The 24447-nt window shown below is 36.0% G+C and overlaps 1 pseudogene; it reads left to right on the forward strand.

The window, feature by feature from the left end:
- Nucleotides 1-18826: 18826 nt before the first annotated feature.
- Nucleotides 18827-22726, forward strand: LOC112805370 (F-box protein PP2-A13-like; annotated as a pseudogene).
- The last annotated feature ends 1721 nt before the right edge of the window (nucleotides 22727-24447 follow it).

The following is a 24447-nucleotide window of genomic DNA, read 5'->3' on the forward strand; positions in this document are numbered from 1 at the left end:
TTATAATTATTATGCTTACACACCAAACTTATATGTATAATTGTTTTTTTATGAAAACTAAATATTGAAATATTTTATTTTAGTTTCTAAATGAATATTTTCTATCGCACGATTTTATTTTTCTTAAAAAATGTCTAAAATAATATTTTAAAAATCTAAATAATTATAATATATATAATATTTATAATATAAGAGGAAAAATGTAAGAAGAGAAATTTTATTCAAAAATAAAATCATATTGTGATTCATTTTTTAAAATAATATTTTTATTTTTTAATATTTTATTTTATTTTATCTTTGACTAAAATAATAAAAAACGACTATTGGTATTTTTTTCTTTTTTTGGTTACGGATAATTGATAAAGTTATAAACCACAAACTATAATAATTAATTAACTATAACGATAAAAAGCAGGACTTATTTTAGCCCAAATTTAAGTATGGTACAAATTTTTAACTGGTCTGTTACAAAAAAATTTAACCCGTTTAATTAACACTTTTATTAAAAAATTAATTAAATTTAATACTTAATATAAAAAGATAAATCACTACAAACTATTCTATTAATTAATCAAGAGACTACAAGACTTGATTTAAGATAGAATGCAATACAACAAATATCTATTTTTAAAGGCTTCCACCTAAATTCTATGTGTAGAAAAAAAAATTATATTCTACGCCATAGAATTTACCACAAACAAATACAACACAGCTTATTTTGTGACACATATCTACAAAAGGATTATTTTATTAGATTAAAAATTAATCATCAATTTCATTATCATGCATTTATATATATTTATATATGTTTCACTTTTTTTAAAAGAAATCAATTACTAAAACAATTAAATCTCAGATAGCAAAATAATCAAATCTATTGCAATAAAATAATCAAATCTTTTTACAGAAATCAGATTAAATTTTTATGAACATCAAATATCTATTTTCTTATATAAGTAATATTTTTATTTTTTGCATAAAATAGTTACATACATAAATGTAAATGGGTCAATAAAACAAATTGATTAGATTATTTTAAATAATTTATTATTGAAAGATATTGTAAAAATATATAACTAATTTGATTATTTATAAAAGACAAAAAACAATTTATGAATAAATATATAAAAAAAATATTTATCACTCTAATTTTCTATATATCAATATCATTTTGTGTTTTTTAAAAGGAAAAGTATGCGGAACCAATATAATTGCTCTATAATATGTATAATGAGGATAATTTTGTAATTAAAATCAAATGATAATTAAAATAATTAATTATTATTTATTTCAAATTTCAAATTCGAAGAAAATTAGGATTCTCCATTTGTTGTTACCTCCTTCATCTAACCCTCTCTCCTTTTGACCTAGTAGAAATCCCCTCCCCCAATTTGACCGAACAGCCACTGAAGAGAGTTCCACCGCCGGCGCTAGAGAACCAATTTCCATGAAGTCCGCTGCAACCTGAGCAGTCGGCGCTACCCAACCGGTCCTCCCGCACGAATGGAATCTTCCCTTCACGCTTGGTGTTTGCTGCTGCCATCGTCCCGTGCGCCTCCCTTGTGCTACCGTCAAGCGTCGGTCGTCGACTAAGAGCTCTCCGTCGCCGTCGCCTGGCCGCCGGACATCCACACGCCCGCGTGGACTTGTGTCGCATCATACTCATCTCTAAATGCCGCGTCTTCTTTGCGCCGCCTGTGGTCTGCCGTCAACGAATCCAATGCCACCGTTCTCTCTGCCTGATCACGACACTTCTCTTCGTCCCCCTCTTGGACTATAAAAGGTCAGTATAAAGCTATCGTTCTACTTTATAGTGTATGTTTGTTTCATACCTAGATTTTAGATGTTCTTTGATTTTGGGTTTGGCTGTTTAATGTGATTGATGTTAGATTTTAATTGCTGTAAATGTTATGAACTGCTAGATAGACCAAATATAAAAGTTCAATTCCTGATTTTGTGATTGTTATTAGCTTTTTGAAATCCAAAAATAGTTATAACTCAGCATAATGTAGCTTCATTTGAAATTGGGTGCGAATCTAAGGTTCAAGTACTATATGCAGTAGTTATTTTTATGGACAAAGTGGATGTTTATCTGCTTTATGCCATTGCTTTGTTACTTAATTTGCTAGATTGTGCATGCACATGCTCCACATGTTTTTTTTATTATGTTGTTTAGATTGGATTTTATTTAATTTTGTTTGAATTGAAGTTGAATCTGAATTAAGCCATTTAAACATGGTATTCAATCGGATGCAGCTTCTTCTTACACAGAAACTCTAGAGCTGTGGCAAAGGTTGAGCATTTGGAAGCCACTCTTTTTCTATTTAGACCATTGGTGCACGAAATTGTGATCAATACTTTTCACAACACAAATAATCCCCGGTGATGAATCCAAAAACTTGGTGTTCAATACCATGGCATAAACACAACTTCGCACAACTAACCAGCAAGTGTACTGGGTCGTCCAAGTAATAAACCTTACGCGAGTAAGGGTCGATCCCACAGAGATTGTTGGTATGAAGCAAGCTATGGTCACCTTGTAAATCTTAGTCAGGCAGACTCAAATGGATATGAATGATGATATACGAATAAAACATAAAGATAAAGATAGAGATACTTATGTAATTCATTGGTAGGAATTTCAGATAAGCGTATGAAGATGCTTGTCCCTTCCGTCTCTCTACTTTCCTACTGTCTTCATCCAATCCTTCTTACTCCTTTCCATGGCAAGCTTATGCAAGGGTTTCACCGTTGTCAGTGGCTACCTCCCATCCTCTCAGTGGAAATGTTCAACGCACCCTGTCACGGCACGGCTATCCATCTGTCGGTTCTCAATCAGGCCGGAATAGAATCCAGTGATTCTTTTGCGTCTGTCACTAACGCCCCGCCTTCAGGAGTTTGAAGCTCGTCACAGTCATTCAATCATTGAATCCTACTCAGAATACCACAGACAAGGTTAGACCTTCCGGATTCTCTTGAATGCCGCCATCAGTTCTATCCTATACCACGAAGACTCTGATCTCACGGAATGGCTGGCTCGGTTGTCAGGCGAGCACTCAGTTGTCAGGCGATCAACCATGCATCGTGTATCAGGAATCCAAGAGATATCCACCCAATCTAAGGTAGAACGGAGGTGGTTGTCAGGCACACGTTCATAGGTGAGAATGATGATGAGTGTCACGGATCATCACATTCATCAAGTTGAAGAACAAGTGATATCTTGGAACAAGAACAAGCGGAATTGAATAGAAGAACAATAGTAATTGCATTAATACTCGAGGTACAGCAGAGCTCCACACCTTAATCTATGGTGTGTAGAAACTCCACCGTTGAAAATACATAAGAACAAGGTCTAGGCATGGCCGAATGGCCAGCCTCCCAAAGAGGGTTCAATCATAAAAACATGATCAAAAGCTCCAAATACAATAGTAAAAGGTCCTATATATAGAGAACTAGTAGCCTAGGGTGTACAGAGATGAGTAAATGACATAAAAATCCACTTCCGGACCCACTTGGTGTGTGCTTGGGCTGAGCATTGAAGCATTTTCGTGTAGAGACTCTTCTTGGAGTTAAACGCCAGCTTTTATGCCAGTTTGGGCGTTTAACTCCCATTCTTGTGCCAGTTCCGGCGTTTAACGCTGGGAATTCTGAGGGTGACTTTGAACGCCGGTTTGGGGCATCAAATCTTGAGCAAAGTATGGACTATTATATATTGTTGGAAAGCCCAGGATGTCTACTTTCCAACGCCGTTGAGAGCGCGCCAATTGGGCTTCTGTAGCTCCAGAAAATCCGCTTCGAGTGTAGGGAGGTCAGAGTCCAACAGCATCTGCAGTCCTTTTTAGTCTCTGAATCAGATTTTTGCTCAGGTCCCTCAATTTCAGCCAGAAAATACCTGAAATCACAGAAAAACACACAAACTCATAGTAAAGTCCAGAAAAGTGAATTTTAACTAAAAACTAATAAAAATATACTAAAAACTAACTAGATCATACTAAAAACATACTAAAAACAATGCCAAAAAGCGTACAAATTATCCGCTCATCACAACACCAAACTTAAATTGTTGCTTGTCTCCAAGCAACTGAAAATCAAATAAGATAAAAAGAAGAGAATATACTATAGACTCCAAATTATCAATGAAACCTAGCTCCAATTAGATGAGCGGGACTAGTAGCGTTTTGCCTCTGAACAGTTTTGGCATCTCACTCTATCCTTTGAAATTCAGAATGATTGGCTTCTTTAGGAACTCAGAATCCAGATAGTGTTATTGATTCTCCTAGTTAAGTATGATGATTCTTGAACACAGCTACTTCATGGGTCTTGGCCGTGGCCCAAAGCACTCTGTCTTCCAGTATTACCACCGGATACATACATGCCACAGACACATAATTGGGTGAACCTTTTCAGATTGTGACTCAGCTTTGCTAGAGTCCCCAATTAGAGGTGTCCAGGGTTCTTAAGCACACTCTTTTTGCCTTGGATCACAACTTTATTTCTTTCTTTTTCTTTCTTTTTCTTTTTCTCTTTTTTTTTCTTTTTTTTCGAAATTTTTTTTTGTATTCACTGCTTTTTTCTTGCTTCAAGAATCATTTTTATGATTTTTCAGATCCTCAGTAACATGTCTCCTTTTTCATCATTCTTTCAAGAGCCAACAATTTTAACATTCATGAACAACAAATTCAAAAGACATATGCACTGTTCAAGCATACATTCAGAAAACAAAAAGTATTGTCACCACATCAAACTAATTAAGCTAGTTTTAAAGATGAATTCGAAATCCTGTACTTCTTGTTCTTTTGTAATAAAAACAGTTTTCATTTAAGAAAGGTGATGGATTCATAGGACATTCATAACTTTAAGGCATAGACACTAAGACACTAATGATCACAAGACACAAACATAGATAAACATAAGCATAAAATTTCGAAAAACAGAAAAATAAAGAATAAGGAAATTAAAGAATGGGTCCACCTTAGTGATGGCGGCTTGTTCTTCCTCTTGAAGGTCTTATGGAGTACTTGAGCTCCTCAATGTCTCTTCCTTGTCTTTGTTGCTCCTCTCTTATGATTCTTTGATCTTCTCTAATTTCATGGAGGAGAACAGAGTGTTCTTGGTGCTCCACCCTTAGTTGTCCCATGTTGGAACTCAATTCTCCTAGGGAGGTGTTTAGTTGCTCCCAATAGTTTTGTGGAGGAAAGTGCATCCCTTGAGGCATCTCAGGGATTTGATGATGAGAGGGGTCTCTTGTTTGCTCCATCCTCTTCTTAGTGATGGGCTTGTCCTCATCAATGGGGATGTCTCCCTCTATGTCAACTCCAACTGAATAACAAAGGTGACAAATGAGATGAGGAAAGGCTAACCTTGCCAAGGTAGAGGACTTGTCCGCCACCTTATAAAGTTCTTGGGATATCACCTCATGAACTTCTATTTCTTCTCCAATCATGATGCTATGGATCATGATAGCCCGGTCTATAGTAACTTCGGACCGGTTGCTAGTGGGAATGATTGAGCGTTGGATAAACTCCAACCATCCTCTAGCCACGGGTTTGAGGTCATGCCTTCTCAGTTGAACCGGCTTCCCTCTTGAATCTCTCTTCCATTGGGCGCCCTCTTCACATATGACTATGAGGACTTGGTCCAACCTTTGATCAAAGTTGACCCTTCTAGTGTAAGGATGTTCATCTCCTTGCATCATGGGCAAGTTGAATGCCAACCTTACATTTTCCGGACTAAAATCCAAGTATTTTCCCCGAACCATAGTAAGCCAATTCTTTGGATCCGGGTTCACACTTTGGTCATGGTTCTTGGTGATCCATGCATTGGCATAGAACTCTTGAACCATTAAGATTCCGACTTGTTGAATGGGGTTGGTAAGAACTTCCCAACCTCTTCTTCGGATCTCATGTTGGATCTCCGGATATTCACTCTTTTTGAGTGAAAAAGGGACCTCGGGGATCACCTTCTTCAAGGCCACAACTTCATAGAAGTGGTCTTGATGCACCCTTGAGATGAATCTTTCCATCTCCCATGACTCGGAGGTGGAAGCTTTTGCCTTCCCTTTCCTCTTTTTAGAGGTTTCTCCGGCCTTGGATGCCATAAATGGTTATGGAAAAACAAAAAGCGATGCTTTTACCACACCAAACTTAAAAGGTTTGCTCGTCCTCGAGCAAAAGAAGAAAGAAGAGAAGAGAAGAAGAAGAAATGAGGAAGAAGGGAATGGCTTTGTGTTCGGCCAAAAAGGGGGAGAAGTGGTGGTTTGGTTGTGTGAAAATAAAGGAGTGAAGATGGGTTTATATAGGAGTGGGGGGGCTCATGGTTCGGTCATGTATGGGTGGGTTTGGGAGGGAAAGTGGTTTGAATTTGAAGGGTGAGGTATGTGGGGTTTTATGAAGGATGGATGTGAGTGGTGAAGAGAAAGATGGGATTTGATAGGTGAAGGGTTTTTGGGGAAGAGGTGTTGAGGTGATTGGTGAATGGGTGAAGAAGAGAGAGAGTGGTGGGGTAGGTGGGGATCCTGTGGGATCCACAGATCCTGAGGTGTCAAGGAAAAGTCATCCCTGCACCAAGTGGCAAGCAAAAATGCGTTTTGAGCCAATTCTGGCGTTAAACGCCGGGCTGGTGCCCATTTCTGGCATTTAACGCCGAATGCTTGCCCTTTTCTGGCGTTTAACGCCAGTCTGATGCCCCTTTCTGGCGTTAAACGCCCAAAATGGTGCCAGACTGGGCGTTAAACGCCCAATAGCTAGCCTTACTGGCGTTTAAACGCCAGCACGCTCTCCTCCAGGGTGTGCTGTTTTTCTTTCTGTTTTTCATTCTGTTTTTGCTTTTTCAATTGATTTTGTGACTTCTCATGATCATCAACCTACAAAAGAACATAAAATAACAAAGGAAAATAGATAAAATATAACATTGGGTTGCCTCCCAACAAGCGCTTCTTTAATGTCAGTAGCTTGACAGAGGGCTCTCATGGAGCCTCAGAAATACTCAGAGCAATGTTGGAACCTCCCAACACCAAACTTAGAGTTTGAATGTGGGGGTTCAACACCAAACTTAGAAGTTGGTTGTGGCCTCCCAACACCAAACTTAGAGTTTGACTGTGGGGGCTCTGTGTGGCTCTGTTTTGAGAGAAGCTCTTCATGCTTCCTCTCCATGATGACAGAGGGATATCCTTGAGCCTTAAACACAAAGGATTCTTCATTCACTTGAATGATCAATTCTCCTCTATCAACATCAATCACAGCCTTTGCTGTGGCTAGGAAGGGTCTGCCAAGGATGATGGATTCATCCATGCACTTCCCAGTCTCTAGGACTATGAAATCAGCAGGGATGTAATGGTCTTCAACTTTTACCAGAACATCCTCTACAAGTCCATAGGCTTGTTTTCTTGAATTGTCTGCCATCTCTAGTGAGATTTTTGCAGCTTGCACCTCAAAGATCCCTAACTTCTCCATTACAGAGAGAGGCGTGAGGTTTACACTTGACCCTAAGTCACACAAGGCCTTCTTGAAGGTCATGGTGCCTATGGTACAAGGTATTGAAAACTTCCCAGGATCCTGTCTCTTTTGAGGCAGTTTCTGCCTAGACAAGTCATCCAGTTCCTTGGTGAGCAAAGGGGGTTCATCTTCCCAAGTCTCATTTCCAAATAACTTGTCATTTAGCTTCATGATTGCTCCAAGGTATTTAGCAACTTGCTCTTCAGTGACATACTCATCCTCTTCAGAGGAAGAATACTCATCAGAGCTCATGAATGGCAGAAGTAAGTCCAATGGAACCTCTATGGTCTCATTTTGAGCCTCAGATTCCCATGGTTCCTCATTGGGGAACTCATTGGAGGCCAGTGGACGTCCATTGAGGTCTTCCTCAGTGGCGTTCACTGCCTCTTCCTCCTCTCCAAATTCGGCCATGTTGATGGCTTTGCACTCTCCTTTTGGATTTTCTTCTGTATTGCTTGGAAGAGTACTAGGAGGGAGTTCAGTAATTTTCTTGCTCAGCTGACCCACTTGTCCTTCCAAGTTTCTAATGGAGGACCTTGTTTTAGTCATGAAACTTTGAGTGGTTTTGATTAGATCAGAGACCATGGTTGCTAAGTTAGAGGTATTCTGCTTAGAACTCTCTATCTGTTGCTGAGAAGATGATGGAAAAGGCTTGCTATTGCTAAACCTGTTTCTTCCACCATTATTGTTGTTGAAACCTTGTTGAGGTCTCTGTTGATCCTTCCATGAGAGATTTGGATGATTTCTCCATGAAGGATTATAGGTGCTTCCATAGGGTTCTCCCATATAATTCACCTCTTCTATTGAAGGGTTCTCAGGATCATAAGCTTCTTCTTCAGATGAAGCTTCCTTAGTACTGCTTGGTGCATTTTGCATTCCAGACAGACTTTGAGAAATCATATTGACTTGTTGAGTCAATATTTTATTCTGAGCCAGTATGGCATTCAGAGTGTCAATCTCAAGAACTCCTTTCTTCTGATTGGTCCTATTGTTCACAGAATTCCTTTCAGAAGTGTACATGAATTGGTTATTTGCAACCATTTCAATCAGCTCTTGAGCTTCTGTAGGCGTCTTCTTCAGATGAAGAGATCCTCCAGCAGAGCTATCCAAAGACATCTTGGATAGTTCAGAGAGACCATCATAGAAAATTCTAATGATGCTCCATTCAGAAAGCATATCAGTGGGACACTTTCTGATTAATTGTTTGTATCTTTTCCAAGCTTCATAGAGGGATTCTCCTTCCTTCTGTCTGAAGGTTTGGACTTCCACTCTAAGCTTACTCAATTTTTGAGGTGGAAAGAACTTTGCCAAGAAGGCATTGACTAGCTTTTCCCAAGAGTTCAGGCTTTCTTTAGGTTGTGAGTCCAACCATATTCTAGCTCTGTCTCTTACAGCAAAAGGGAATAGCATAAGTCTGTAGACCTCAGGGTCAACCCCATTAGTCTTGACAGTGTCACAGATTTGCAAGAACTCAGCTAAAAACTGATGAGGATCTTCCAATGGAAGTCCATGGAACTTGCAATTCTGTTGCATTAGAGAAACTAATTGAGGCTTAAGCTCAAAGTTGTTTGCTCCAATGGTAGGGATAGAGATGCGTCTCCCATAGAAGTCGGGAGTAGGTGCAGTAAAGTCACCCAGCATCTTCCTTGCATTGTTGGCATTGTTGTTGTTTTCGGCTGCCATGGGTTCTTCTTCTTTGAAGATTTCTGTTAGGTCCTCTACAGAGAGTTGTGCCTTAGCTTCTCTTAGCTTTCGCTTCAAGGTCCTTTTAGGTTCAGGATCAGCCTCAACAAGAATGCTTTTGTCTTTGCTCCTGCTCATATGAAAGAGAAGAGAACAAGAAAATGTGGAATCCTCTATGTCACAGTATAGAGATTCCTTGAGGTGTCAGAGGGAAAGAAAAATAGAAGGCAGAAGTAGAAAATTCGAACTTATCAAAGAAGATGGAGTTCGAATTGTGCATTAAGGAATAGTGTTAGTCCATAAATAGAAGGATGTGAGAACAAGGGAAGTAATTTTCGAAAATCAAGTAAAAGATTTTGAAAACATTTTGAAAAACACTAATTGATTTTCGAAAATAAAAGTGGGAAAGAAATCAAGTGATTTTTGAAAAAGAATTTGAAATTAGAAATCAAAAAGATTTGATTGAAAGTTATTTTGAAAAATATGTGGTTAAGAAGATATGATTGGTTTTAAAAAAATGTGATTGAGAAGATATGATTTGAAAAACATTTTAAAAAAAATTTGATTTTGAAAATTAATGACTTGGCTATCAAGAAAAGATATGATTCAAACATTAAACCTTTCTCAACAGAAAAGGCAACATACTTGAAATTTTGAATCAAATCATTAATTGATAGCAAGTATCTTTGAAAATAGAAATAAATTGAATTTGAAAAAGATTTGATTGAAAAGATATGATTTGAAAAAGATTTGATTTTGAAAAGATTTTGAAAACTTGAAAAAAATTTGCATTGAAAACAAAATCTTCCCTCTTGTGCCATCTTGGCGTTAAACGCCTAGAATGGTGCACATTCTGGCGTTTAACGCCCAAAACTCTACCCTTTTGGGCGTTAAACGCCCAACCAGGCACCCTGGCTAGCGTTTAAACGCCAGTCTGTCCTTCTTCACTGGGCGTTTTGAACGCCCAGCTTTTTCTGTATAATTCCTCTGCTGTATGTTCTGAATCTTCAATTCTCTGTATTATTGACTTGAAAAGACACAAATTAAAAATATTTTTGGATTTTTAATAGTGAGGAATAATCAAAATGCAACTAAAATCAAATAATAATGCATGCAAGACACCAAACTTAGCAATTTGTATACTACTGACACTAATGAGAATGCATATGAGACACATAAACACTCAAGTCAAGAGGAATTAAAGATCAGAGTGATGAAATCATCAAGAACATCTTGAAGATCACTAAGACACATGAATGAATGCAAGAAAAACAGAAACATGCAATTGACACCAAACTTAAAATGAGACTCTAGACGCAAACAAGAAATTTTTGGATTTTATGATTTTCTAAATTATTTTTTTGTGCTTTTTCGAAAATTAAGTGGAAAAGAAAATAAAGGTATCAAAATTCTTAATGAGAATCCCAGGAATCATGCAATGTTAGTCTAAAGCTTCAGTCTAAAGGAATTAGACATGGCTAGCCAAGCTTCAGCAGAACATTGCATTCAAGAGCTAAATTGATGAAGATCAATCAGCTTTGGTGATGATAAGAACATCACCTTGAAACACTAGAATTCATTCTTAAGAACTCTGAAGAAAAATACCTAATCTAAGAAACAAGATGAACCGTCAGTTGTCCATACTCGAACAATCCCCGGCAACGGCGCCAAAAACTTGGTGCACGAAATTGTGATCAATACTTTTCACAACACAAATAATCCTCGGTGATGAATCCAAAAACTTGGTGTTCAATACCATGGCATAAACACAACTTCGCACAACTAACCAGCAAGTGTACTGGGTCGTCCAAGTAATAAACCTTACGCGAGTAAGGGTCGATCCCACAGAGATTGTTGGTATGAAGCAAGCTATGGTCACCTTGTAAATCTTAGTCAGGCAGACTCAACTGGATATGAATGATGATATACGAATAAAACATAAAGATAAAGATAGAGATACTTATGTAATTCATTGGTAGGAATTTCAGATAAGCGTATGAAGATGCTTGTCCCTTCCGTCTCTCTGCTTTCCTACTGTCTTCATCCAATCCTTCTTACTCCTTTCCATGGCAAGCTTATGCAAGGGTTTCACCGTTGTCAGTGGCTACCTCCCATCCTCTCAGTGGAAATGTTCAACGCACCCTGTCACGGCACGGCTATCCATCTGTCGGTTCTCAATCAGGCCGGAATAGAATCCAGTGATTCTTTTGCGTCTGTCACTAACGCCCCGCCTTCAGGAGTTTGAAGCTCGTCACAGTCATTCAATCATTGAATCCTACTCAGAATACCACAGACAAGGTTAGACCTTCCGGATTCTCTTGAATGCCGCCATCAGTTCTATCCTATACCACGAAGACTCTGATCTCACGGAATGGCTGGCTCGGTTGTCAGGCGAGCACTCGGTTGTCAGGCGATCAACCATGTATCGTGTATCAGGAATCCAAGAGATATTCACCCAATCTAAGGTAGAACGGAGGTGGTTGTCAGGCACACGTTCATAGGTGAGAATGATGATGAGTGTCACGGATCATCACATTCATCAAGTTGAAGAACAAGTGATATCTTGGAACAAGAACAAGCGGAATTGAATAGAAGAACAATAGTAATTGCATTAATACTCGAGGTACAGCAGAGCTCCACACCTTAATCTATGGTGTGTAGAAACTCCACCGTTGAAAATACATAAGAACAAGGTCTAGGCATGGCCGAATGGCCAGCCTCCCAAAGAGGGTTCAATCATAAAAACATGATCAAAAGCTCCAAATACAATAGTAAAAGGTCCTATATATAGAGAACTAGTAGCCTAGGGTGTACAGAGATGAGTAAATGACATAAAAATCCACTTCCGGGCCCACTTGGTGTGTTCTTGGGCTGAGCATTGAAGCATTTTCGTGTAGAGACTCTTCTTGGAGTTAAACGCCAGCTTTTATACCAGTTTGGGCGTTTAACTCCCATTCTTGTGCCAGTTCCGGCGTTTAACGCTGGGAATTCTGAGGGTGACTTTGAACGCCGGTTTGGGCCATCAAATCTTGGGCAAAGTATGGACTATCATATATTGCTGGAAAGCCCAGGATGTCTACTTTCCAACGCCGTTGAGAGCGCGCTAATTGGGCTTTTGTAGCTCCAGAAAATCCGCTTCGAGTGTAGGGAGGTCAGAATCCAACAGCATCTGCAGTCCTTTTTAGTCTCTGAATCAGATTTTTGCTCAGGTCCCTCAATTTCAACCAGAAAATACCTGAAATCACAGAAAAACACACAAACTCATAGTAAAGTCCAGAAAAGTGAATTTTAACTAAAAACTAACTAGATCATACTAAAAACATACTAAAAACAATGCCAAAAAGCGTACAAATTATCCGCTCATCAACCATTAATCTCATAGACCAAGATTAAATAGATTATTTAACAAACTTTGAGTATTTTTCTTAAGAAGTAAAAATGATTTATTTATCCTTTTTAAAATAAATAAATAAATAGCTAATTGACTGCATAATTTAAAATAGTAGCATGAAAAAATTGAGATATACAGGATATGATGATGGAGATATTAATATAGGACATGTGCATTACACATGATCTTTCTTTTTTTTTGACCTTTACTTTTATAAAAAGAACCATCTTCACTCTTCATTCAAAAATACTCTTCACCATAGTATTACCCCGAATTTATAACTTTATTGTACAAGGAGGACTTGCTGGATATTTTGAAAGAGATCTACTATTTTAATTGAAGATCATTTATATTACACTCTACTAATGGACAATCATAAAAAAAATTAGATGTAAATATTGTATATGTTAAATTTGGTTGATTTAAATGTTATATATGTTAAGCCATTTAAACATGTTGTAAATGTTGTATATATTGCTTGAAACTCTTTAGAGTTTGTAATCTCATACATAGTACGTACGTATGTATTTATTTAGTCTAATTTTCCTTTATCTTGCATGTATAAGCACAAGACTTGATTTCAGTGAAAATCTTGTTCCTCAATGAGTAATCATCGATGCTCCTATTGATGAATGCAACAGCCCCCTGTAAACTTGTTAGTATATTCTATTAAATAACAAAATTGGTTATTGATATTATTATTATTAATATTATTGTTAAAATTGTTTATTAAATTGATAAAGATATAGTAATTCCAGCATATGATTTTTTATGCATGTGCTTCCATGTCAAAATGTTTATGATAATTAGCTTAATTTGTGCGTCTGTGTTGAATTAATTTGGTTGTTTAGTGAGCTTTTTTGTAATTGCTATTTAGTTTATCGTGCGGTATATAATTAGTTATTTTGTTTTGGATTTGTGTATTTATTTGAAAATGAATGCCATGCAAGTTTCGAATCTTATTCAGGTTGAAAGTGATGAGACAGATCTTGGTCATTAAGTTTGGAATATAGTTTAATTTTATTTTGCCATGAACCGCAGGTTTAAGTTGGTTTAATTTTATTTTGTACTACTATGTTTTGCAGTGTAAAATTAGAATAAGGAACTGTCACATCTCTATTAGAAGAAAATGGAATTATCAAAGGAGTTCACTACAAAAATAAGAGTGGAGAAGAACTTACAGCAAAGGCTCCTCTCACCATAGTTTGTACTACTATGTTTATATTGCTCTTATTCATTGCCCTTTTTTTTTTGGCATCAACGATTGAGATAAATCATGTACTATACTTTAAGCCATTTAAATTAAGGCGGATGTTCATTTTAGTATAATTGCGGATAGTTCTTTTCATTCTAAAGTGGATGATTACTTTGGGTATACAATTTGTAGTATAATTTATGATCCTATTGTGTTGATGTAAACAAAAAATTAAAAGAGAAACTAAAATAGGCCGGATGTTCATTTTACTAGGTAGGACGATGGTTATTTTCATTGTAATTTAGATGTTCTATTTATTATTATGTTTCTTTCAGAGGAAAAAATAAGTTAATAAAGAAGTTGTAATTGTATTCATAAACGCATAATTAAAGACAAATTAGGATTAGTGGTCACTGAACATAGCCGTTACTTCCTATTTGAGATCCTACAAGGAAATTAACTTTGCTCTCTAATTTTTCTAGCATTTTTATTTTTGGTCCATAGCCAGTTATCCACACATTTAAGAAAATAACAGTATCCTTATGCATGCAACCACATGACATTAGAAAGTGTAGCTCCGTGTCTCTAACTAGTTTGACGTATATTTATTGAAGACAAAATTAAGTTAGATATTAGCTTTAGTCTCACCATGATTAGTAGTTTAGTACTATTTTATTTCAACTTTTGCCCACAATAGACATAGTCCAATCTAATGCTCTTTTTCTTGTATTTTTTTAAAGCTTTCAAACATTCAATTTTTTGTGCTTTTTGCCAACCCATTGTACACAAATAAGAACACGTTTTTGCTTATTGTAAATCACAGTTTTATAAGTTCTTGAGTTCATATATATAACATAAAGATTAACAAAGTCAGAAAATTTATAGTATGTTATCATTTGCATTGTTCAGTATTATAGAACAAAGAAATTCATGGAGCGAGCAATATCTTCTCAACATGTTGGCTGCTTTCTAGCTATGATGCAAGGTGCCCCGCTGCCTCAGAGAGAGGGAAGTATTTGTACACGATAGGCTTTACCTTTCGTTCTATAATTGTTGGCCAAACATTCTTCCCCTTAACTAATAATCACAGCTTTATTTTCAATGCTTCTGTTCCGCAAGCCATCCTCTACATTCAATCCAACAAAATTCTGGTTATTGGTTGTCATCAAGACCCCATAAGGCAGCACCTTTGATCACATTAAACCTCTTTCACACCCATTGAACAAATTTGTTTTCTTTACTCATCGCCTTTTGCTTCCATTCATTTCTTAATTTAAACTTCTTCTCTCATTTGAAGCTAATGTCAATGTTTATGAACCCCTACTTCATGTTATTAGCCTTATTTCTCAAGAACCTCAACCGCCAACATGCTTCCTTCTTTCCGTTAGGATACGAAAAAAAATAAAGCCTAAAGATGTAATCACCAACCATATATGTAAATTCATTTTCTGTTTGCCATGCAAGTGATAATTTTCAGCAGGAATTTAATTGGTCAATGCGACCTGGTCAATCAATTAATGCCACAACAACCACCAAGATAAATTATTTTCATACAATGCAACAACATCACAGCCCTATAAATCAGTTTTTATAGCCAAAAATAGCCATCCGAATAGATAATAAATTAGCCATCTATTTCAGTAAAAAATCGGTACTTACTATCTCAGATTATAACCCGATTTGAGCATCAAACATGCATTTGTTTTCCTAACAAAAGCAAACCAAGAAAGGGAAAAAAAACACCATGCAACCATCAACCAATTCAAAGAAGACTTCAACATAATAAAATCAAACTAGCATTCACGATCATCAAAATCAATAAGCAAAATGTCCCTATAGTAACCATTTTTACTTAAGAGGAAAACCTTGTTCAGGCAAGCATAAAATTGAATACGAAAACCAACCATCCGATAACATATTGAAGTAACCATCCAATTAAATAATCAAAGTATCTATCATACAGACCAACCATCTAATACCCTACTAATGTAACCATCCAATAAGGGTCAACCAAACATCGACAATGGTCAACTAGTTTACGTCACATTGCATGTAACGGTCCACACGGGTAGGGAAAAATATTTTCTTCTTTCTAAACTAGATTGGCAAAATTTTTTGAACATTCTCGCACTAAAGTTAAATCAATTGCAACAATCTCAACCAAATTCTCATCCCACATGCTACAGAATACTAAAACTGTACCTATTGCATTTTAACTATGTATAATCAACCATCCCAGCAACACAATCTGTCTCTAGAACAAGATGCAATAGCAATAATGAATCATGAAACGAAGAAACTAGCCCACTACCGTGGATGGTCAACGACGCTCTGGTTATGTTGTTCGTACTGGTCCAGGTGAATGGTCCACGTCAGCTGGCGACACAAGGAGCGGATCCTCCGCTGCGAACAGTGGCACGGGAATGCTTCAAGCGACAACGTACAAGCGCGGGGATTGGGCGATGCTTGGCGGGTCGGCGGTGACGGACTGGTGGTTCAGCGCCGAGGTTGCAATGCGGATATGCTGCCAGTGATGGTGTATGCTCGCGAACAGGAGTCGTCGACGCAGTTAGCGTTGGAGCTGATGCGGGTCGCGAGAAAGGCGGGTGCGCGGCGAAGGGAGGTGGTGACCAACTACAGTGACGCGGCAGAGGGGGTTTGGGAGCAGCGACAGTGATGTTTTTGAGGGTTAGGGTCACGGATGGTCATCAATGGTAAATTGGGGGTAATTTGATTTAGGGATAGTAATTAGGGTAAATAGGGATCATTAATTTAATTTGGGCATATAAATAACCTATTGTATACATTGTATGAAAACTTCATTGTCTCCCTAGCGAGACTCTTTTTAAAATTCTTATATGAATGAAGGAAGTTTCTAGTATAGTGAAAGAATTTTAAGATTCTTAAAGGATCAGGACACATTATGAATTTTTAAAAATTTTGGGCCTAATATAAAAATATACCAAGTTAGGATTTGGCTCATCTTTTTATTGAGATATATTGTAATTGCTCAAACAAATTGCAATTAACGTTAGAGAGAAAGCACGAAAAGTCAAAGAGAAAGCGGCACCGCTTAGAGCAAGCATCTTCTCTCCCATTCATAAAGTCAGCACACCACCCTCCGCAACTAGGAATGGCGGAACTAGAAGATCTCTTATCTAACACCCTGTTTCCAAGCTAGTAAGCGCATACTTTGAAGGAGTTCCATGCGCAGTAGTTGATCCTGTGCTTTCCTCCTCCGTCGTCAAGAATCATCATCATTGCAGATTGAAGGATCGAAGGCCCTGATAGAATGTAATGTAGGTCTTGTACAAGTTAAATGAGTTATAAAATTATCAAGCATCTTTCGTTTGGACTTGATTGAGAAATAATAGCCTTTATAGCATAAACATCAATTAGTCTAAATATAATTTACTTTTTTTTAACATTTCAAAGTCATAGATGGTGGCATAGATAATTCATACAGCATAATGTGTATATGTATGTGTTTTTTGTATCACTTAAAAAAAATTTACTACTGCAAAAAAAAAAATAGCTAACTCATCTCATGCATCAATTGCAATTATAAAAAATATTGAAGCAAATTTTTTAATAAAACATTATTCTGTATTTCTGTATGAAGTTTTGCACATCTATTAACTTAACATATTCTCATACGGTCTTTAAAGGACCAGATATATAACTTTTTTCACGATAGATAGACGATTCTAAAAAATAAATTAAATTAAATAAATAAAATATAGCATATTAGTGCCCGACAAACAATTTTTCGACCAAGTTCTTAAGTACATATTTCAAAAGAATATAAAAAAAATATTCAAAAAATAGCCACATTACTCCTATTCTACTTTTTCTTTTTTTTTTCTTATTTTTCTTATTGTGATTTAGAGAAGTAAAGAGATAAAAATTATAAAATTTGTGTGTTTATAAAAAATTGTTACATTTTTCCGTGCTTTATGTTTTTTTTTCCATTTTTTGTCCTTCTTGTTCTTGAGAGAAAAACATAGAATAGAAAAAAATACAAAAAAAATTAAAAACAAAAAAATAAAAGAAAAAAAATACTAAATTTTTTAAAGTAAAAAGTCAATAAAGAAGAGTAAAAATTTTATCATTTTTAAATTAAAGTAGTAAAGGCCAATGAGCTATAGATTAAATGGCATAGTCTTTTCGTCTTCGAAAACAAGCACACAAACAAGACTGAATTATGAACAAAAACACATCCAATATCAATTTTGGATCAAACAACGTTATTAATATGTTTCTTCTTCTTTTTTATTTGATATTTTCTTTTCTTTTCTTTTTGGTTTTATTCCTCTCAAGATAGTAACTCAAAAAGAATTTTGAGAAAATGAAATAAGAAGGTGAAGATGAAGAAGAAAGATGAAAAAAAAGAAGCAGTAGAAGATGAGAAGAAAGAGGAGAAAGAGTTTTGAATAGTGTAGGACGAGTCCAAATGCACCATAATTTACTCAGAAATGAAGCGACATTACATAACAATTGCGACATAATTAACTCAGTTCGAAAATAATCACACAAACAAGATTGAATCATGAACAAAAAAACATCGAAAATCAATTTTGGATCAGACAATATTATCACCATGACATAAATTCAACAATAACAATAACAATAACGGCGATAACGATAATGACGATATGTGTAAAAAGAAGATAATGATAACGACGATGATAATCATGATGATGAAGGAGGAGAAGAAAAAGAAAGAAAAAAAGAAATTCAAATGAGAAAAGAAGAATGATGAGGTGGTGGTAGTATTGACGATGACGATAAAAAAAAGGAGAAGAATTCATACATGCAAAGATTATATTTTTTTTTATCAAAAATAGAGAGACTCAAATTCGTAATATCTAAATAAGTATAAAGAGATTATGCCATTTTTAAACTGTATAGTTCATTGGCTCTCAAAGATTGTATTTGATTTTATAAAAATTCTTGTTTATATTATTGAAAAACAAATAGTTTAAATATTTTGGTTTTTTAAGAACTTAACACAAACGAGGTATGGTATAGTATATATAAGATAAGATGCGGGGCAGGTGTTGATGGAAGTGACCATGATATTTTCTTTCTAATTTTCTTGTTGTCGTGTTTCTCATTCCTTTCTCTTTGCGTTGTTGTTCCGCTTTGTGTCCGAATCACACATCCCCTTTTCTCTTCTCTTCTCTTCTCTGCTGTCACCCTCTCGTTACTCCATAGTCATTACTCATCAACATAAAAGCCCTTCCCTACTTCTCCCTCCCTCTATCTCAGTCTCATTCATTCATTCATTCCTCTCTCTCTTTCTCTTTGGAACCTTCTAGTGCTGTCTTTGATGGGAATCAGCTTCTCTTCCTCTCACTCGTCACCACCGTCACCGTCACCGTCACCGTCGTGCGGCATGGATGAGTTGCCGGAGAGCTGCGTGGCTCTGATCATGGAGTACCTGGACCCTCCGCAGATTTGCAAGCTCGCCACCTTGACCCGCACTTTCAGGGCTGCCTCCTCCGCCGATTTCGTTTGGGAATCCAAGCTTCCTTCCAATTACCACGTTCTTGTTCGCCAAATCTTCAATGGTTTACCCACCGATTTCAAAAATGGAAAGAGAGGCATATACTCTGCGCTCTGCAGAACCAATACCTTCGATGGAGGCACCAAGGTAATCAACCTTCTTTCACTTTCATTATTCTCTTTTGCTGCACAAAAAAAAAAAAGATTTTTTACTTTATTATTGTTATTATTATTATTATTATTATTATTTATTTACTTATTTTTTTGGTGAATCACTTCTTTACTCCGTTTGTTGTAGAAACCACTAGTTTAGCACAAGCAAAATATTGAAACGTTGTTCTTTCTATGGTTTACTGGTTAAATGGTCATGATTTGCAACCAACTTGGTTAGTGCAGTGGGTAGCACACTAGTTGGCTTAAACAAGGGTTGGGGTTTGAATACCAGCGACTTATTGGCTAGCCGCAAATTCTTAAATGTAGCACTCATCCACTGCCGTGGGAAAATAAAAAGTGATCATGATTTGGTTGCTTGTTCCTAAAGAAGAGTAAATAAAAACAAAAGATAATTCTAGTTCTTAATTTTTTCCTTTTTAAGTATTAGATCCCTAAGAGTGAGAGGGTTTTGCATATTTTTCGGTTTGTCAAATGAGGTTTTGTGTTTGCTACCATGCTCATCACGCTGGAAGATATTTTTTTTTTTCTTGATGGAAGCAGAAACTTTGGCTGGACAAGAACATAGGGAAGCTTTGTATGTGTATAGCAGCTAAAGGACTGTCAATAACGGGTATCAGTGACCGAAGATATTGGAATTATATACCAACTGAAGAATCTAGGTAAGCTTCTTCACACTCATCGATCTTCTTACCTTGAAAGATATTTTGTATCAAATGGGAACAGCTCTTTCTTATGCTTGCTATGTAGTTGATGGCTTATGAAAAGCTTTCAAGTTTCAAACCATTGCAGAGGATGCAAAACGTCAGAGTATGTTATATGGTTCTTATATTATAATTCCCATTCTTTTTCTTCTTTTTTTATTATTATTGTTTTAAAAAAGAAATTTAGTGTTACATATAGATAAGTCAGGGGTGTTGAGGTTATGTCTCACTGTGTTTTGAGGGAGTAAAGTGGAAAAGAAAGAGGCCACAAAAGAAAGTTATAGAAGAAATAAATTTCTAGTGAAGGATGCTTTTAAGTTTAAAAAAGTGGTAAATTCTCGTATAGAAGAAATGAGTTTTTTGATGATTTCTATGTATTTGAATTGACTGAAAATTTGAACTTTTACCATTTAGCAAAACACAAGAGGGAGTGGGGTAGTAGACTGAGGACAGAGAAACTGGAATTGAGGGATTATTTCGCTTCTTATTTTAAATCCAAAGTTTTGCTTGGTCGAAAAGGTGAACCAACAAGAAGGTCAAACATTTTGGTGAAGATCCGTTTATACTTGGTGTGACAACTTCAGTTGAAAGTCGTTTTCACTTTGTCCTGAATGTTCCACCTTCCCATGTTCTCCCCACTTAAACCAAGAAGACTTATAATAGGGATCCAGAACCCAGAACATAGCAATCCTTAGGAAAATCGAAACCCAGCTTTGATACCAAGCAAGTTTAGGTGGTGGTTGAACTAGTAGTTTGTTTTATTTTGTAGCAATCCAAACAAGATGGCAACATGGTTTGTGGCCTTGCGTGGATCAGGCAGCGGTTTAGTGAAATCTGCTGATGTAAATATTCTATATTTGTACTTTCAGTAGAGTTTATTAGTACTTTTGTATGTAATGCTATTATTTAGAGTAAAGATCCAATCCGGCCCTGTCTATTTTTACGAAGGACAAGATGCCCCTTGTCCAAGAAAAGAGACACTTCAATTCTCAACCTTTTCATTTTAGGACAGTATGACCATTCTCTTAAAAAATCTATTAAATAGTAACGAAAATTAATTTTGTGGGAGTATTATTTGTAATTTGTGGGGGTTTTAAACCTCCACAAAGTTTTTTTCAACAATATAACCAATTCATTCTCATCGTTATCACTGCTATCTCTACTATTTCTATTGTGTAACCATACTTTATCACTATCGTTATCTCTTCCATTGTCATCATCACCAATACAAATATCATCAACATTAATGTTATCTTATTTCATTTCTTGTTCTATGCTATTTTTTCCCTTTAAAAGGTCTTTGAATTGCAATTACTTTCTTTTCCTGCAACATCATTTCCAACAATGGTCTTTCTCTATTTAACCACCGCTAGTGAAGGAATTTTTTAAAAGTAAACATATTAATAGTTTGTGGGAGTTTAAAACCCCCCACAAATTACAAATAAAACCCTCACAACACTAATTCTCATTACTATTTTACAGATTTTTTAACAAAAGGGTCGTATTGTCCTAAAATGAGAAAGTTGATGGCTGAAATGTCCCCTTATTTTTGGACAGACAAAGGGTGGGTTGGGTCTTTACTCTATTATTTATGTTTCATATAAAACATTGGATCTGATATATATGTGTGACTTTCTGGATTAGCTTCAATTTTCTGTGGAATCTTCTTGTTAAGGAAGAACATGCATATTGGTGAAAATAGTTGAATCTTTCCCCTTTTGTTATTCTCGTTGATGATGAAATTAAAGTAATGAACCTCAAAATCATCTAGTTTAACTGTCAAAATAGTAGGTCTTGTTTTAAATGGTTAATCACTTCAATACACTTTTGAGTAAATCTTGGGCTTTTTTCCATCATTTTTGCAGATTCAGTACCGTCGCATACCTTCAGCAAATCTGGTGGTTTGAAGTGGACGGAGAGTGGAGTTCCCATTCCCAGCCGGAACATACAGCTTGTTCTTCAGACTACATCTAGGGCAACCCTCCAAGAGATTTGGCCGACGGGTCTGCAACACGGAACATGTTCATGGTTGGGATGTAAAGCCTGTAAGGTTCCAGCTATGTACTTCAGATGGCCAGTTTGTTTCATCCCAGTGTTTTCTGAGAGAACCTGGCAAATGGAGCTTCTACCATGGTGGCAATTTTGTTGTGGAGGATGGAAATACATCAACAAAAATTAAATTCTCCATGACTCAAATTGATTGCACACACACCAAAGGGGGGCTATGTGTAGATTCTGTGCTGGTGTATCCAAGTGAACTCAGAAAGGTTAAACTGTTTTTAAGCTGCTCTTAACCTTTATAGTGAAAGTATATGTAGTAGTTAAAAATATGGGGATATATATTTAGATAGAACATAGGTTGGGGTCAGGAGGAATAAAGAATCAAGTTTTTAGTATGGTTCTTTAAGGGGTTAGAATTTTTGAAGCTGATGTAGATAAATGTGGAATCTGGTGATGAGTCTGTAACATTCTATCATAGTTTTTCTTGTAAAATGCAGAATATTGTATTTTGTGGCAGATGAAGTGAAGAATGAATATTAGCAAGTAGGAGGGAAATGAATGAAGTTAACCTTTCTAGTCATATTTTATTTTTACGATAAGAAAAATTTAAATGATGAATTTAGCCCATCAAAATTAAAGCATTGTTTTGTTTATTTATTTTTTTCAATACAATGATTACTGTTTTAATTGTGTAAAATTTCTTGTCTAGAGATATTTTCCACATCCAAGTAATTTTAGGTCACGCGCTTTTCTCGCTTTCTTTTTTCCTCACGCTTCTTCTCTTCTCCTCTACGTTTTTTCTTTTTCTCACATTTATTTACGCACGGAGCGTCTTTTTCTATTTCTTCGCCTTCCTCCTCCTCCTCCTCCTCCTTTTTCTTTTTCGTGATCCTTCTTCTTCACGTATTTTTTTCTTATCGTCATTCTTTTGTTGTTGTTGTTGTTGTATTTTTTTGTCTTTTTTCTCCTCTCTGTGGTAAAAAAAATAGTAGAAGGTGAGGAGGAAGAGTTTTGAATTGTGCAGAACAGAAAAACACCATTGAACGGAACACCAATCATGAGTTAAATAAAACGTGATAAATATTCAATCAGCAAGAAAAATATTTTTGCATGCACAAGGACTCAACTGAACACATTAATAATCAAGTGAATAAAAATGAGCAATTTCACTTAACCAACACTATTGATGTTCTGAATAAAACGTGATAAACATTTAATCATCAAAAAAATATTTCTACATGCACAAGGACTCAACTAAACACACGAATAATCAAGTGAATCAAAATGAATAACTCCACTGAACCAAGCAACATTTGTGTGCTGAATAAAACGTCAAAAACATTCAATCATCAAGAATAGCATTTTTCTATGCAAAAAAAGTCAACTGAACACATAACAATCAGGTGAACGGAAATGACCAACACCACTAAGTCAGCACTATTGATGTTCTGAATAAAACGTGCTAAATATTTAATCATCAAGAAAAACATTTATACATGCACAAGGACTCAACTGAACATACTAACAATTAAGTGAATTAAAATGAGCAACTCCACTGAACCAAGCAACATTCATGTGCCGAATAAAATGTCATAAACATTAAATCATCAAGAATAGCATTTTTCCATGCAAAAGAAGTCAATTGAACACATAACAATCAGGTGAACTGAAATGACCAACACCACTGAACCAAACACCAATCATGTGCTGAATAAAACATAATAGACATTCAATCAGCAAGAAAAATATTTCTGCATGTACAAGGACTCAACTGAACACACTAACAATCAAGTGAATCAAAATGAGCAACTCCACTAAACCAGCACTATTGATGTTCTGAATAAAACGTGATAAACATTTAATCATAAAAAAAATATTTATACATGCACAAGGACTCAACTGAATACACTAACAATTAAGTGAATCAAAATGAGCAACTCCACTGAACCAAGCAACATTCATGTGTCGAATAAAATGTCATAAACATTAAATCATCAAGAATAGCATTTTTCCATGCAAAAGAAGTCAACTGAACACATAACAATCAAGTGAATCAAAATTATCAACACCATTGAACCGAACACCAATCATGTGTTGAATAAAACGTGATAAACATTCAATCAGTAAGAAAAACATTTCTACATGCAGAAAGACTCAACTGGACACATTAACAATAAAGTGAATCAAAATGAGTAACTCCACTTAACCAAGCAAAATGTTGGTGTTGTTGATGATGACTATAATGAAACCTACGTGCGCAAATTCAAAAGAAGAATGAGGAGGAGGAAGAGAAGAAAGAGG

The sequence above is a fragment of the Arachis hypogaea genome, chromosome 1 (genome assembly GCF_003086295.3).
Source record: "Arachis hypogaea cultivar Tifrunner chromosome 1, arahy.Tifrunner.gnm2.J5K5, whole genome shotgun sequence".
In the NCBI taxonomy this organism is placed as follows: domain Eukaryota; kingdom Viridiplantae; phylum Streptophyta; class Magnoliopsida; order Fabales; family Fabaceae; genus Arachis; species Arachis hypogaea.